General features: G+C 40.3%; 1 protein-coding gene across 4 annotated transcripts in view; it reads right to left on the reverse strand.

The window, feature by feature from the left end:
* Positions 1-17,292, reverse strand: part of LOC118124389 (solute carrier family 45 member 4) — a 51,000-nt gene that overhangs the window by 13,655 nt on the left and 20,053 nt on the right. The window lies entirely within an intron of this gene.

The following is a 17,292-nucleotide window of genomic DNA, read 5'->3' on the forward strand; positions in this document are numbered from 1 at the left end:
AGGGGGAATAACTGATAAGTAAACAGACACACACACAGTATGCAGCCACATAATGGAAACACACACTGTACACAACACATGCTTTCAATACCTTTAAATCATGTTAGATAACATCTTGTAAACCCATCTCACACACACATACACTCCATCAACAACCCCTCATAAAAGTGTCAGTCAGGACAAGGGACACACTATTTTAATAAGTATTTATACAAACAGGAACATTAGATGTTAATTTGCTATATGCACAAACATCATGATCTGAGATCACACTGTATTTGTGAAGAATAACAATTTGTCTTTTCCTTTATCAGCTTGCGATGTGAGCAAACCACACAATATCTCAATATCTGTTTCACAACAAGTTTACAATACTTTCTATGTTTTTTCGTGTTTGTTGTCATTTATGTAAAACAGTGTCTATCTTGGGAAGCAAGACAAATTTCAGAAGCGCATTCTGAAAATAATGTGTAATCTTATTAATCTTATCTCATAACTAACTAACCAACTAATATGATTGTTTTTGTTATTTGGCCTTGAGAGAAAAAAAGAAAAAGAAAAGAGGATTCACATGACGTAAGACAATAAATGAGAGAAGCAACGATGAAATACTGAGAAAAGTGACGTATTTTGACAGATTTTACGATGTCCAAATATCAAAGCTGCTATAACTATAAGGTATATTTGATTATGCATTATAATAAATGCATTATATAAATCCCTATTATGTTTGAGTGAAGCACATATAAACAGAAATCTTCAGGTTGGTCTGGTTTGAAGTAAGTGGTGTCAGCCAATCAGAGTCCAGTATTTTCTTTGTACCTTCAAGGACTAACATGTGTTTCTAACACAAAGCCAGTGGTGGGGTTGAATCATCCTGTCGTTATTTAAGCTGTGAGTCAGCCTGCAGCACCAAACAGTGGTTTTGAGGACATCGTGAATAGAATAACAAATTGGTGGCATTCACTGCAGCACATTCGTTTTTAAAATCTGCAAACTAATCTGCCAATCTAGACTCATTTTTCATTTGGACTCTTTAAATGTTTAATCGTATTCACAATCACCAAAAGCCAATACTAGAATTAACCTGTTTTACAGTATATTTAAAAAATGAACATTATAAACATGGACACACATGCACATTGGTCTTACCCATTATTTACCCATTGGATTTAAACTCACAATTAAACCACTCACAATGAGAATAATCAAAGTTTCTGTCTGATCTCACACTGTGTTGACACGATAATAACATCAATCATAACGAAATAAGTCAACACCTAGTCACCACACACCCATTCATTTTCAATGCCATATCAACAAAACAACAACAGACAACGCCCCTACAGACACAGACGTGCACGCAGAGCGGTGACTTGAATGAGCTGCTGAGGAGGAGGAGGAGGAGGAGGAAGAGGAGGAAGAGGGCAGACTTTCTCTCTGCTAAGTGAAGTCAGCTGAAAGTCGCATAATTAAATCAGAACTTCATCGTCGTCCCGCTGTCAAACTGTCACTTAGTGCCGCACACTAAAAATACATCGATTGCCTTTTGGCTGCCACACCAGCCTTCCTCTAAAGAGACAAAGATCGGAAGAGACACAGACACTTTAATGTCCACTTACGGAGTCGCTCCCACTCCATGAGGTTAATGGAGTCATCCGAAATCCCACACAAGTAAAAGAAAAAGTCTTAAGTGCCCATTAACACTTCCTGGAATTAACTTGAAAAAAAAACTTTAACCCTACAAGAGCTTATTATGCATTTTATTTTTGTTTAATTAAACCTTAAGCTTGGCCGGGGTGTATTTCCATGTGTGTGCGCATATGATTGTATGAGAGACTTATTCAAAACACAGGTTTACCTTATTGCTCAAAGACTGTATACAGACACACAGGAGGGATTTTGTGAGCTTGCTTCACTCGATGATACTGTTTATTAAATCTGCGGTGTCTCAAAGGACGAGACACAGCAGAAATGTAGATTCATTCGAGGAAGATGACACTGAGGTTCCATTACTCAGTGACCACAGAGAGAGGGATGGCAACTAATTTAACTGAGAGCACATCAGACTGTGTTAAATTCAAAATGCACTTTTCAAATTTCTCAGAACAGGCTATAGTGACGCAAACATCGATATGAAAGCCGTGATTTATAGAGCTCGTCTGTACTTCAAACTTCTGCACAGACGCGTTGACACACACGGTTTAGGGTGTGAACCAGTTTGTCAGGATGGTTCACCTGCTGAGTGGCTGAAGAATTTTATCTGATGAGATGTGGCATGAACACCTCAATTGATCCAACTAGAAAAACACAGGAGACATAAAGTTCATTTGGTAGGTAAATACAGGAGGACCTTGAATGACTCAAGCTGCTGCAATCATTTTTTTTTCCACTGCTGTTGATGGATCACATGTTTCTCTGACAGTAAGTCAACAACATGACTTCCAAGGAATATTATTATTGAATTGCGTGAAGAAAAAACATAGTAAGTCGCAGTTTAAGCAATTTATTTTCCCTAAATCAGATTCTGAGAGTCCAACACGGAGGAATCCTTTTGTCCAGATCCATAGCTAAATGTAATGGGTTCTTTCTTGGCCCGTGTCCCTTTCCTCCACGATGTTTTGTGGAAATCTGCTCAAAACTTTTTGCATAATCTTGCTCACAAACAAACCAATGGACGGGGGTGAAAACATAACCTCCTTGTTGGAAGTAATAAGGATATCCAGCACTTTGTGGGTTATTTTACAACATGTCTTTGTCTGATTGACCCTCAAATCAACAAAAAAATAAAAATAACTGCTCAGCAGGGACAGATTTCTGCAGAAGCATGACGCTGAGACGAAGTGGAGTGTTTTGGGCTTATTAGCGTCTTTTGGAGTCCAAAGTAAAAACCTTCAAGCAAAACAATCGGATTGGAACGCTTTTCACTGTGACGTAGCTGCAGGCTGTGGCGGGCTGGTTTAGCTTGTTCCTATTGTCCTACATTTTGGGAGATTCTTAACCTCGTTTTTCTTAGCAAACTGAGTAAAACATAAGGTAGTTTTGAAAATGATGAACCTCCCGAACACGTTGTCTCTCGCAATCCCACACAAATAAGTTAACAGCTCCCACGGTGCAAAGTGTGTGAACCGTCCAACTGAGGCCATAGAGTCTGTCACTGTCCAGGGGATTCACAGAGTGGGCGTGTCTATGACCTGTCTATCATGTGTGCTATGTAAACACACTGCATCTGTAAAACCTGTTTTATAGTAAGAGAAGAAATAACAAGATTCGGCAAATCTTTCAACGAGGAGTCAGAGGTGCAGCTTCGTCCTTTGGGAACTTTTGTTATAATAAAGTTTGTAATTGCATAATAACAACATATTGCAACATGCTGACTTAGCAGGCAGAACAGGCAACAGTTTAATTGAACCGTAATTTAAGACACATGAGAATTTTTTTTTTTACGTAAAACTAAAATGTCAAACTGCACATCGCACAAAAATATGTGGTTCTTATCAAACTGAAGTATGTCCTGGTGCTAGTCTTTCTGGTAAGTTTGGTTTTCTTTAGTTATTCGATGCTGTAAAAACAGGGCAAAACGTCATGATTGGTAGAGTGAGTGTATCAGCGGGACCTCGATACTACTGCTCCATCCCCCAATTACTACTCCACAGACTCTGGCTCACAATGACAAAATTGGCGCAACACGACAGCGTTCGAATCAGGAAACATTGGGTTCATTTCTGGAAGGAAGTGGAGACGCTATTAATTAAACACACTGACTTTGAACTGCCCTGGGACATTAAAGTGGCAACGCAGCGTCACACCAACAGCACACCCTCTAAACGTCACTCTTTACAGGCCATGTTCCTGTTGACCCATGCGTTCCTTCGTGAGACGGCCATAAACAGGGCTTGACCCTCTGTCGCCATGGTGACCAGGTCTTGGGAACCCTGTCACCACAGAGACTCCATCACCTTCGCTTCCTGGCTCCTAATATGGCGGTGTCATTCACAGAGGACTTCCTGTTGTGGGGTTTGTTCAGACTGAGGAAAGATTTGTTTCTCTCAGTTTGTCTCACATTTATTGTTTTTCCCCCCCTTTCATTCTTTTCTTTTTGCCACACACACACACACACAGCTGTACATAAACACACCTTAAGTATTAATTTGTACCTGAAAGACTCGACAGAGAATAAAGAGACGTACACACACACACACACACACACACACACACACACACACACACAGTCATAAAAGAGGAGACAGGGCGGCAGATAGGAATCTGTCTGTAGGTTTGTCAACATAAAAACAGGAAGAGAATTTCTAGTAAACAGTTCCCACACACACACACACTCAAATGATAGAGGAAAAACAGTCAGCACCTAGAGAATAAAGACGTGTCTATGTTCCCACACACCGACTCACCTACCAAAATAAAACACACAGCTGAGTTCCCACACTCTCCTGGTACTGTACACACACACACACACACACACACACACACACACACACACACACACACACACACACACACACACACACACACACACACACACACACACACACACACACACACACACACACACACACACACACACACACACACACACACACACACACAGAACAATACTGAGAGAATTGAGACGCAGGAAGTATTTTAGAAAGAGAAATGAACACAGCAAGAGACATGGGAGGGTGAAAACAGAGCAAAAAAAAAAAGAGTGTGAGAAAGGATTATCATCAAAGAAATTGAAAAAAGGAGGGCAGAGAAAGAAGTAAAGAAGCGGGAGGAAGCATGGAGGACAGAGAGGGAGAGAGTCAGGCAGGATGGAGAGACTGTTCATATTCAGGCTGCGAGATGGAGTGTAGATGATTAATCGTGGGAAAGAAATATTTACAGTCTGCTCCATCTATCATCAAAGCGCTCATTTTTACTGTGCACGTTTCCCACACACACAGACACACACACATACAGATCAACACAGCTTTCCTTATAGGACTCTGCATTAATTAATTGTGGACAGCAAAACCTTAACCATTGCCAAATCATGCCTAACCATAATCTTAACTTACCCACAATTCATATCTAACCCCTAACAACAACAACCTAAGAAATTATGTTTTGCCTCATTAGGACCCGGCTTTGGTCCCCATGAGGTCCCCTGGTCCTGACAAGCCTCTGACCCATCAACAACTTTAACATTAACCGTCACAACTAAATATCTAACCCCAACATAAACCTAATCCTAACCACCACCCCAGCAATAACTACCATATCTATAAAAGTGTACACACACACACATGCTCATACTAAAAATGGAGCTCAATGTGTGACCGCTGCGAGCACAGACTGCCCATTCATCACAACTTCTGCGGACTTTGTGTGCTCCTCCACATCGTCGCCGCACCAACAGCAAAACTTTCAAGATCCCATTGTCTGTGCGATTGTTTCAGATCTTGAGATTAGACGCAGCTCATTTGATGTGTGGGGAGGTTTTTCTCAAATATGACCAAATCTAAATCCCCCCAAAAAATAAGAAAACACTTTGCTATTGTGTTTCTGGGAGACGTCAATAGAGGAAAACCTTGTTGAACTCAGATGGGCATCAGCTTTTCCCCCTTTTACTCCAACATTACTCGATCTAACATATACCTGAAGAGTCTAATTCTAATCTTCATATTTAAAAACAAATGACACCCACTGTTTGCTTCTTCAAAGAGACGTTTGAGATCAGTTGATATGAATACTATGAATCCTCCCATCTTAGCTGCATATTTTTACAACAGTCCTCTCCTTGTTTGCAGCGGGAACCTGAACAAGGATTACTGTATCTCTGTTTTCGGCCCTTGTACGATTTGTTTTAAAATTGTTTCCCACAGCTACATGAAATTTAAAGAAAAAAAAAAAACTTCGTAGAAAGTGGCCTCTGTCCTCTACTGCTCGGGAAATGATTTAGACCTCGAAATGACATGAAAACAAGAAATGTATGGTACTTTTACTGTTTTACTGCAAACGTGATAGATCTGCCTCAAATGTGGAGGAATATGGGCCATCAGCTGATTTAATAGGAGAACACTGGAAACTGTCAGGGAAACACTGTCAGTTTTACAGCAGAAGAGTGAAATTAAGTTTAAATAAAAATGTGAAGTGGCTAATTATCTTTTGGGATAAATAACCCTAGGTTTGGTTATAAATGCTCAAATGTGCAGGAGACATGCTGTGTCGTGTTACAGGATTGAGAAACAATGACTAAAATAGAACAAAACTAAACTTTCTGGAGGCAATTAAAAGTTTATCGATTTAAAAAAACTAAAGCTTTTGTTAAAGGTTTCTTTTTTTTTTTTTAATCCCATAAAAACGCAATAATGAATCGCTCATACTGACAAGTATTATGTTCGTATCCAAAGCAGGTTCTCTGTGCCAAGGAACTTCCATTGTCATCTAAAAGCTATTAAAACAACATTAATGAGTCACACCATTGCAGTGGGTGCGTGTTCATTTTCCACCATGAACATGGACGACGCTGCTGCTGCTTTGCTGCATAATCACTTTAGCCCTGGATTTGTATTTATCCATTTAAAGTAGATTCCTATAAATGCACCATTTAAGTAACGTTGGCTAAACGCTACAGAGCCCTGCAGGGTTACTTAATCATTCAACACGTTTTTTTTAAAACCACACTATGTTTTAAGTTATTTTAAAGACTTTTCAGTAGGAGCCAAAAGCTGTTTTCGGACATTCACTGAACTCCAGAAATGTTCCTGAAAATTTCCAGAGCTGCTGTATGCAAGAAAGCAAATGAACCTCACCCAGATATTCTCCTGTTGTTGTGAACACATCTGGCCTGAACAATCTCCTGCTGTGTTCTAAATGTTCAAACACAATTTTTAGACATTTTCAGAAGAGTTCAAGTCTGAAATAAGCTATAGAGTCGAGAGACAGACCTGGAATTTGTTTACAAAAGGATTATAATATATTTAATATTGTCAATATTATCCGTCATTCAATTATTTTCGTGATATTTCTCAGGCAAAATAGTTTTTGAAAGAATGAAGTGCTACATTTATTATTATTAATTGTTACTACTTCACATCTCATGCCCAATAAACAAATCTCATCGTCCTACCCTGACGTCTACATCTTTCCATCCCTCTCTCTATCTTCCCCTCTTCCACACACAATGAACTGAAAGTGAACGTCTCCTCCTCCACAAACTCTCATAAACTCACAATTGTAAAAATCAACCAATCTGACCTTCTCTTCCAAAAACACAAACAAACTTCAGCTTCATTCTCTCCTTCTTTCTCCGACACCTCTCTTCTCCTTTTTTCCCTTTTTCCCCATCCCTCCCATGCCCATTCTCCCATAAACACAAAACAATCCTTTCATATCCTGCGCTGGCGTGAGAAAACCACAAGAAAAATGACGAGTGTCTCCGAAAAGAGCCAAAGAAACGGTGTGAAAATGAGAGTGGGGCAGAGGTCGAGAAGGGAGAAAGTGGGCAGGAAGGAAGGAGGGTGAGAGCGAGAGGGTGCGAGACAGAGCATGAGGAAAGGAAAAGAGGAAGCAGGTGTTTCTGAACAAAACATATGAACTGAGTCAGGTGTATAAAACTGAGAGAAGGGGAAAAAAAGAAAAGTAGTTCATGACAGATGGTCTTTGGGACCGGTCTAAAATATTAACATGAATATTTTATAATTGATAAGAATCTGGATGAAGGTTTTGTGCCAACAATGAGGACTCGAGGCCCATCTGTGCCTGCAGCTAGATTGCTTTTGTATTGTTCTTTGCATAAAGGGACTGTCCATCACCTTTAACATGTGCAAACATGGAGGACAAAGGGATCAGTACCTCGGGCAGGTGTCTTGAATTATATCCAAGTCATTGAACTCTGATGCTGTTAAAGGTTTGTTTGTCATCAGCAAAAATGTGTGTGCATATTTGGAGAGAAATTTAATTTCAATTCATAGTTTACTTAGTTTCCTTTTGTGCCCTTAGCCTGCTTTGTCTACCTTCATCATTGGGCATCAGCAAGAGAACACACCGATCAGATCGCCAGGACTCTGAAAACTTCTTCAGTTTAGTTTAATACAAAGTAGACCTGCACAACTCATTTGCTCAGAAGCTACGGTTATCACAACACAACACATACAACTGTTACTTTTCTGTGAGCTCAGTGAAATCTTAATCGACTGTGACTTGAAGTTGTAAAACTAAATTACTAGTTCAGAGAAGTAAGAGTTCCAGAATTTTACAGTAAATGTGGAGCAAATATCTTTCTCACCGACACAGATCACCAGGCAGATTTTTGCAAACTCTAGTGACCAAAATGCTACGATAACAGAAAATAAGAAAGTAGCAGCTTGTGCTTTATGCTAACTGCAGCTTCAGCCAACATCTATGCTCACACGGATAATAAAGTGAGGGAAGAAAAGGACAGAGGCCGACAGTAGGGAAGAAAGGAGTGAGTCATAGAGCTTTCCCAGCAGCCAGTGATGGTGTGAGCATCAATCACACAACAGGCACACACAGTCTCCAGCACCCAGACACAAGGTATACGCAGGCTGCACAGCCAAGGTCATCATTAACAAAGTGCCTGCTTGAGTGAAATACTGAGTGACGTATGGCTGTGTGCAGCAGAAATCCAATCAAGGCAGAACAATCATGATAAAACACCACCAGGGAATGAAATGAGCTTCATGCTGCTTTAGATATAATTTTAAATAATTGCACTGAACCTATCCCAACCCCAACATTCCTGTTTAACACACATGCTGCAGGGCCAGGGAATGTGCACAAAAAATACAGGTTTACAAACTGGTTTTAGAGCCATCAATACAAGAAGAAACGTGCCATATCCACACTGGCTGTGCAAAAACACCCCACCAAGGATTCCTCTCTACGTAAAAGGTGTCATTAAAATTGCATGAAGCCGGCGTGTATTCACTCGCACACACACACACACACACACACACACACACACACACAGCTGCCTCTAGTCAGCAGAGTTATGTAACACCACTGCAGTAAACTGACCTCCTACTGGGGGAGAGAGAGAGAGAGAGAGGCAGACAGAAGGAGAGACTGATACTGAGAAAGTAGTTGAAAGTGTAAAATCTGGCTCATTTAAGTGTATACATCGTGTACCGTTTTAATGCCTCTACCGTCTGCCAGTCACATTAATATAGAAACCAGATGTGACTGGCAGCAGGGAGGCGGGCGTGCATCTGTGACTGACCTATCCCACACAGTGGGCTCACTGCATAACCAAATGCCCTTTCGCTATCACAGAAGTGATCGATAAAGCCAATCAGCAGTGATCACTCGGTTCCTGTGTAACCACAAGTACAGCAGGTTAGATTAAATTAGAAGGATGCAGCTGACAATTGAAAATGTCAGGACAAATTAAAAATATGGTTGGTAATACGTGAGATTACAAATTAGGACGCTTCCCTGGCGGATGTTAATCAAATTAGAAATAAAGCTACCATTTCTCTATTATAATGTCCGTGTATGATTTTGGTTTCTTCGGGTTGTGCATTAAACACAATTTCTCGGCACCTGCATGAAGATTTTCCATTAAATCTAGTTGGTTACAACAAATTCTTTAAAAAAAATTATTGGGGGATTACTTTAATTTCCACATTTTTAAACAGAAACTCAAGATATCAACTCCTTAAGCCACACTGGTACAAATCACTTATGGATTCAGTTTAAGGAGAAAAGGGAAGTACCATTGGTTTTCCTCCCCACATTTCCAAGTTAAACTAAAAGTACATACACTGAAATTCTGTGTTATTGTGTTTATATGTTAATAATAACTAAAGTAAACATATTAGAGTTATCGCCTCACGTTTGTTTGCCTTCCCACTAAGTCAAGCTGCAGCAAATATGATCACAATCTCTCCTTCTGTTCCTGAGTTATCGTGTTAAATAAAGTGTTTCTGCAGTTGTCAACAGCAAAGTCAACCTTTGGCCTTTTGAATATTAAATGTCATCACTTCATCATTGTCATTCTAACCTCAACAACATTTGCCTGAAATTGAGTCATAATCAGCACCTTTTTTTTTTTTTTTTGATTGAATGCAAAAAAGGAGTCGGGTGTAGTCATAGTGAACTTAACATTACATTACATTTCATTTAGCTGAGGCTTTTATCCAAAGCCACTTGCAATTCATGGTTGAATGCACTTATTGTGCTTCTTCAAGAAAACCAAACTACAAAGTGCTATAAGTAAGTGCCATTTAACCTTTGACCTAGTCCAAGTTAACCTTTGCACCAATTTTGAAGAAATTCCCTCATGGTATACGTAGATTATTGTGTTTACGAGAGTAGGATGTACAGACCCAACTTCTCAGGCTGCAACTGATACCTGGCCAGAGGCGCACCGACATGAATAAACATGGCTGAAACCTGACTTTGTTTACTACCCTAAAATGAACCTTATAGCCAGTTGCAGTGTTGCCTGCCTAATGATAGAACTGGATTGTGCATTCACCTTTTTAACCGAATATTTGTCTGTACACGATTAATCTGTCAGTGTTCATCCATCCGTCTTGTCATTCATGTACTGTCAAAATCAATGTAGATGACGGACAGATGTTTTTAAATTGCCCTTTAGAGAGACACACACACACACACACACACACACACACACACACACACACACACACACACACACACACACACACACACACACACACACACACACACACACACACACACACACACACACACACACACACACACACACACACACACACACACACACACACACACACACACACACAATCCTGGTGTCCTTGCTCAGCCTGTTGTGCATTTAAGTGCATGTGTCGTGTTGTTAGGTTTTATAACTGGTTCAACTAACTGGCTATAGTGTAGTTCAGCTCATACATACAGAATCCATTAATAAAACATAATTGCCTTTATTTATTGAAAGCTCATTCTATTTGCGCCCTGTGTTGGGGCTAGACGATGCAATTGTTCTTGTTCACTTACTTTTGCACTTTGTTTTAGATAATAATTAGATAGTATCGATTTGAATATATATATATATACACAATAATGATCATATATAATTAATCTTTGATGATAATGTTTTCACTCTCATCGCTCTGGATCAGGATGAGTCAATATTCTTTTGAAGAACAGCGCCCACTGTGGCAATAAGGCACAACTACAAGATAATGGCGAATGCTAAAATGTGACATAACTGCAGATTCAGTACAGGATCAAGTCAGTGATCTTAATTATTTTACCTTTTTATCTTTTTCTAATGATTTTGAATTATTTTATGATTTAACTCAATTTTAAATAAACTTTTGACTCATTTCACTTTATATTTATGTGCTTACGTGCTTTGTATTTGACCCTAAGCTTCTGTTTCCCTGCAGCCCAGAAATACAGCAAATGATTAACTAAACTCTTGAAGTTATTGAAATAAAAATCCGGAGAGTATAGTGAAAATAACAGTTTGTTGTCGCCTTTGTTTAAAAAAATTTGCTTCCCCTGATGTTTCTTTGTCCCTCGTCATCACCTGAGACCGCTGGTGGTGGTGGTTTGTTTTTGATGACTTCTCCTCCCTGGAGGGTGGGGGAGGGGAGCAATGTGCTGACAAACAAATACACCGCACACACAGTCACATTCTGTTCTGCATTCTTCACATATCTTACACTAATAGCCTCCAAATACTTTGCTTATCGCCTGTTGCATGGGAAAATATGCACAGTCATATCGGTGCACATAACATGGCTTTGTCTTAAGGACTTAAGTGTTCGCTGACTCTGGAAAATGCCAACCACAAACAAAACACACATGAATGTAACGTGCACCACAGCTCGGATTATTGTACAGCCCCCTTATGGTCCACGGGCCACATGTTGGGAACCACTGCCATCAGACATTGCATCTTTGTGTTGCTGTTTGCCTTGTCTTTCACTGCCACAGCAATACACCCATAACCTCGCCCTGTAATGCCGGTAATGATCACAAACAACCCCGTCTAAAGCCCTTTTGTCTCTCTGTGTGTGCACAGTGATAACATTAATAAATGAAAGAAGTTACTGCAGCGATTATATAAAGGGTTATAAATAGGAAAGCTTTAAATAAGTGACTAGTCTGATGTCACTGTCTTGCTCTCTGCAGAGACACAGACGTGTACAAAGATAACTGAAGCCTGGACATTGGTTTAAGGGCTTCGCACTCGCAAGACCGTCAGTGGCTCCTTAGTCTCACTTGTCACCTTTTCTCGACATGGATTTTTTCTTTTCCCCCTCCACTTGTTTTATCTGCCCCTTAATAAATGACCACAACTTCAACCTGTCTCAACTATGCACCGATTTCCAAAACACACTTGATTCGTCCACCTGCTCTGTCCTCTATCTCGTCTGTCCCATGAATGACTCGGTCCGATTATGGTGATTAGTCACTGTGTGACATCGAGTAAGTCATTTATATAACTCCACTGTCTGCAAGGTCATCTGCTAGATTAGACCAGCTAACATGATGGGATCACTCAGTGGATTAGGTCACCTGGCATGCTAGCAATAACAACGCAAGATCAACCTGGTTGGTTACGCAACAAATAGCAGGGAGTCTTCATTTAGTTGAAGGATACAGTAAAAAAAAAAAAATGTTTAAAACGTTGCTAAAATTTTAAAGGAGACAGATTTAAGTTAGATATTGATGTTAGCTTAGCATGCTAAAGAAAGCAGTAGAAAACACAAAGAATATTGGTATTCCGCTAAACAATAAATGTCGCTAAAGCTACCGAACGGTAAAACAAGATGGTATTTTGTAATAAACTGACGTTAAAATAGTGAGTTGTAGTGTGATAGTAAATAAAATCCTGCCAAACTCTTTGAATAATGTGTGAACATGAAAGCTACTATTCAGCGCTACATGTGAAGAGCAATTAAGTTGGTCCATTTTTACAAAGATGATCCGTGGCTGCTTACAACTGGTGTCACATTTCACAAATGATTTGGCAAACGGTTACTGATAGAGTTTTGAGCAGGGCTCTCGGATGGTCATGCATGAGTCACGAGAAAGGTTTTGGTTCGGACCTGTGATTGGTTCTTACATTAACACGCTCTGTAGTGGTGTGCAAATTATAATATCACGTGGTGTTTCAAAGGAAAGGGACGCTTAGCCAAGGAACTCGAATGAAATATAGACGCTAATACAGTCGGCCAAGGCTTCCAGTCACAGCATATGAATGAACAGAGGGGCACTTCCTCTTGGATTGTAGTAATCTCCTTTAGTAAAGCCAAGAAGGCCTTCAGAGCAGGATAACACTGTTGCAGAGCTGCCGACCCAGGACAGTGTTAGGTACCACGTTGCTGCTTCTGCAGGTACAGATATAAACAGACTAGTAATAAACAAGACTAATCGTGAAAAAGAAAACCTTTGGTTTGACTTCAGATTGTGCTGCTCCTGATACCCAACCCGACTAATGTGGTTAGACGTGAAGAGAGAAGAGAGAGAAACCCTTTGCCAGATAAATCGCCCAACAACCCTACTGTCCTTGCTGTGTATAAGGAGCGGTTGAACCTTCAGTAGTCAATGAAGAAGCAACAAATTCTCAATTTGTTTACAGCCTTATCCCTTCAGATTTATCTTCAGGGAACATAATGATACTTGAACATTTTGTTTTCTGTCACTGAGAGCTCAGTTCTGAGAAAGCTTGTTATGTAATGTACCACGTTCCAAACAAAGTACTTAAAACGCCATCTGCACTCATCACCTCCCCTTTGTTTCATTTTCTCCTTTCAAAGTCCTTTCATTTCTTTTAATCCCTTTTTCCTATGACTGGCTGGATCACTCATTCACTTTTATCTCACTTAGCTGCATTAAAAAATTAGGTGATGCTCCTACTGAGGGTGACTTGAAGAATAAATCAAAAGGACTAACATCTATACTCGTGTGTGACAACTCAAGGTGGGACCAGATCTTAAATGCTCTGAGAATCTATGTCAATCATGGGTCAGGTTTTTTTTTTTAGCACCAAACTACTTTTTGGGCTCTAATCTCTAGACTCTCTTCACACTGTGGAAGAGTTTAGAGATATTTGAGTCTGTCATTTAGGTTTGAGCTCCTCGTTTTCTCTTAGCTGGTCAGAGTCCTTCTGTTCTGTTTCATGTGCTTTCCTCCATGTTTGTTTGTTTTGCATTCATGCAAACTTCAAAATCTGACATCTAAGTTCTGTCGAAGAATGCAAAGCACTTTCCCTCTGACAAAAAATAAAGAGTAAAATTTACAGCAAAACTAATTAAACGACAGAGCATAACATAAAATGATCTACGTTTTTTATCGTCACATGATATTGCTGACATGGTTATATCTCTCTGCCTTAATCATCAGTGGGAACTACACCACACTTATTTGAATTGCTGAACACACCAGACTTGTGGGCAGTGATCCAGAGGTCAAGACCCAGGCTACAAAATAAATAGATATACTGAAAACAGGTGCCTTGCTAGTTTATGTTAAAGCAAGTAAAGAAATATAGGAATAATGCTACATTTGAGATGATAGATGGAAAGACAACAACAAGGACCGTAAACTCCGAGGTAAACGACAGTATAGGATCAATACAATAGTCAGCACCACCTGGGCCAGACTTAAACAGACTGGGTCCAACTTGCTTAATGAAAATGTAGATCAAATATAATCAGCCAGACAACTACAACCTGTGTCCCTATAGAAAAGTCCTGTGTCCTAGTGTGAGTGGCTGCAGCCAGGATTTCAGAGACGGAACAGAAAAGAGCTACACAAAGAAGACCTTGTAAGGTAGAAGTTTCTTTCCTTTCTCTAGGTTGGGCAAATATGGGCTCCTTGACCGGACTATCTGCTGTGCAAACACATGCACGCACACTCCCTCTCTGACCCCAGTGTTGGGGGTTTGCACACACAATGGTTTCACTTATGGCCAGCCAGCCCGCCGGCTTATCAGCTATCCAGCTAATTCTAGTAGCTGAAGTCAGTCCCCAGCATATGGAACTTTAACCAGATCGGGGGTTGATGCAAAACGTACCTTTGTGGCAATATTGGTTATGATTGAAAAAGATGGTAAAGGTTGGTAAATCTAGCGGGTTTGACGTGGATAACAACTGTTCGTCACCCAGAGGTTCTTATCTTTCAACAGCTTTTTAACTGTGTTGCAATGGTCCTGACGACACTGTTGCAATGGTGTTTTATGCAGAAAGGGTTTTAGGCCACAAGGGACATCTTTGTTGCCCTTGTGGCCAATGGCCACAGTGACAAATTGGCAACATGGCTGTTTTGCCAGGTTACATCTATGCATCCATAGTGATCATCAGGTTGCAATGGGAATACACCAATCATTCCATAGGTTTTCACACTGAACTATTCTCAGCCTCAACTCCCTACAGCTCTGTTTAGGCTCTGTCAGTGCAATGTTTTGTTTTTACAACCCTTAATTTTATGATTACCTGTTATTAACATTGTTTCCAGCCACAATGGGCAATTATTTTTAACAAATAAGGTTTGATAAATGAACTAAATGCTACTTGTCCAGCTGGAAAAGCAGAAGTTAGGGACTAGCTGGTGAAAACAGTGAAGCATTTAACTGCTATGTATGTATAGATGTATGTATAGATGTATAGATGAACAGACGGACGGACAGATCGACAGAATTTGGGGAAATGAGCCAAATTTGTCCCTAAGTGGTTGGAGAGGAGCTAAAAGGAGAGATATGATTTGACTAAAATCTTTCAGGTGACAAGAAGGACAACATGAAAAAAGGCTAATGTTGATGAAATGGTGTCAGTATTGTTTTCTCACAACACACTTGGTGCTGAATGCACTGTGACAGTCAGCTAAATTGCTTAACATTGGCTGTAATCTGAACAGATCTACAGACTTTTATCGTGTATCAGGCACAGTGATGCAGCTCGACAGCATTATCATGTTTGAGATCTAGGCACAACTGTGTGAAACCCACTACATAATTCAGTTGGATGGAAAACAAGCCTCTGTACCCACGATCAGTTTAAAGGGTAAAAGGAAAAGCAGTGAATTAGCCTGACCCAAAAAAGGGCAGATTTGACAGGATTAACCCTCCATATCAGTGATGAATCTCATCGAGACACCAAATTCACCACCCTGTCTGCTTTGGTTTTATCCATTTCAGTTGATTAATCTGTAGCAGTTGTACCTCTCATCACTTCCAGAATCGCACTAAGAGGAGCTCAGACATGTCCTGATGTAACAAAATAGGTTAGAACAGCTAAATCAGGGCTATAATTAGAATAAAAAAGGAAAAACAGAAACTCCCCTTCTCCGATACTGCCACAGGAGAAAAACTTTAAATTTGGTCATGACAGTTATGGTAAAAGCTTTATTTTTTGGGGGATTCAAATCTGTCCCTTAGATATTTAGATTCTGAATTAAACATGAATCTCTTTTACTTCCAAAATCTGACCAATCTTAGCATCGTCCTTTGGAATCAAGTCTCTCAAAGCCTGGTTCCCTGGGGTAGCTCATCCTTGGGGAGCCGGCCAGAAGTCACGGTGGCCACAGAGCGACCTGCCACTCATGTCGCCTTGGTTATGTAAGCTAAGAGATCACTCGACATCGCTGAGGGGGAAGGTGAGATCTGAATAGAAAAGAACGCCGATGGGGTTGAGGGGGTGGGGTAATTCCAAGGGAAGTGACTTTAAATTATAAATAAGGTTACTGCTGCTTCAGCCTTTAATCTCTGTCTTACTCCTGCCATTTCTCACTCTCCTCTTCTTCCGCTCGTTCTCTTCTTCCTTCCTCTCCTCCTTTTCACTCCTCAAACCCTCAGAGCCTTCTGTATGGGCTCCAGTGTACTCCAGATAAAATTGGACTTGGCATATACTCAAAGACTGTCAATGATGATGCTGGGTGTAAATGAGAGTATGCGCTGTGCAACTTGAGGTCAGTGTGCGTGCGTGCGTGCATGCGCGAATCACAGTTCAAACTCATTAATCTCCTGCAGGGCAGAACCAGTGGACGTTCCATCTCAGAAGGTTGAAGGAGGTGGGACATTTTAACTGCCAAGGTGTCTTCCTCTATTCCGGAACAACATCAGGACTAAATAGACTTCTTGTTCCCACACACTAGTTTACAGCTTCTGTTCATTCTAAATAATACTCCTTGTTTCTATTGGTATGGATGCAATGATTCTCCTGACTGAGAATCATTAGTTTGGTTCCCTTTCTTTTGGCACTGAACACTCGACTAATGCCGTTTTTAAAGTTCTGTGCTAATCTTTGCTTACATGTGATGCAACTGGATTTTTATGTAAATACATTGTGC

The sequence above is a fragment of the Hippoglossus stenolepis genome, chromosome 17 (genome assembly GCF_022539355.2).
Source record: "Hippoglossus stenolepis isolate QCI-W04-F060 chromosome 17, HSTE1.2, whole genome shotgun sequence".
In the NCBI taxonomy this organism is placed as follows: Eukaryota; Metazoa; Chordata; class Actinopteri; order Pleuronectiformes; family Pleuronectidae; genus Hippoglossus; species Hippoglossus stenolepis.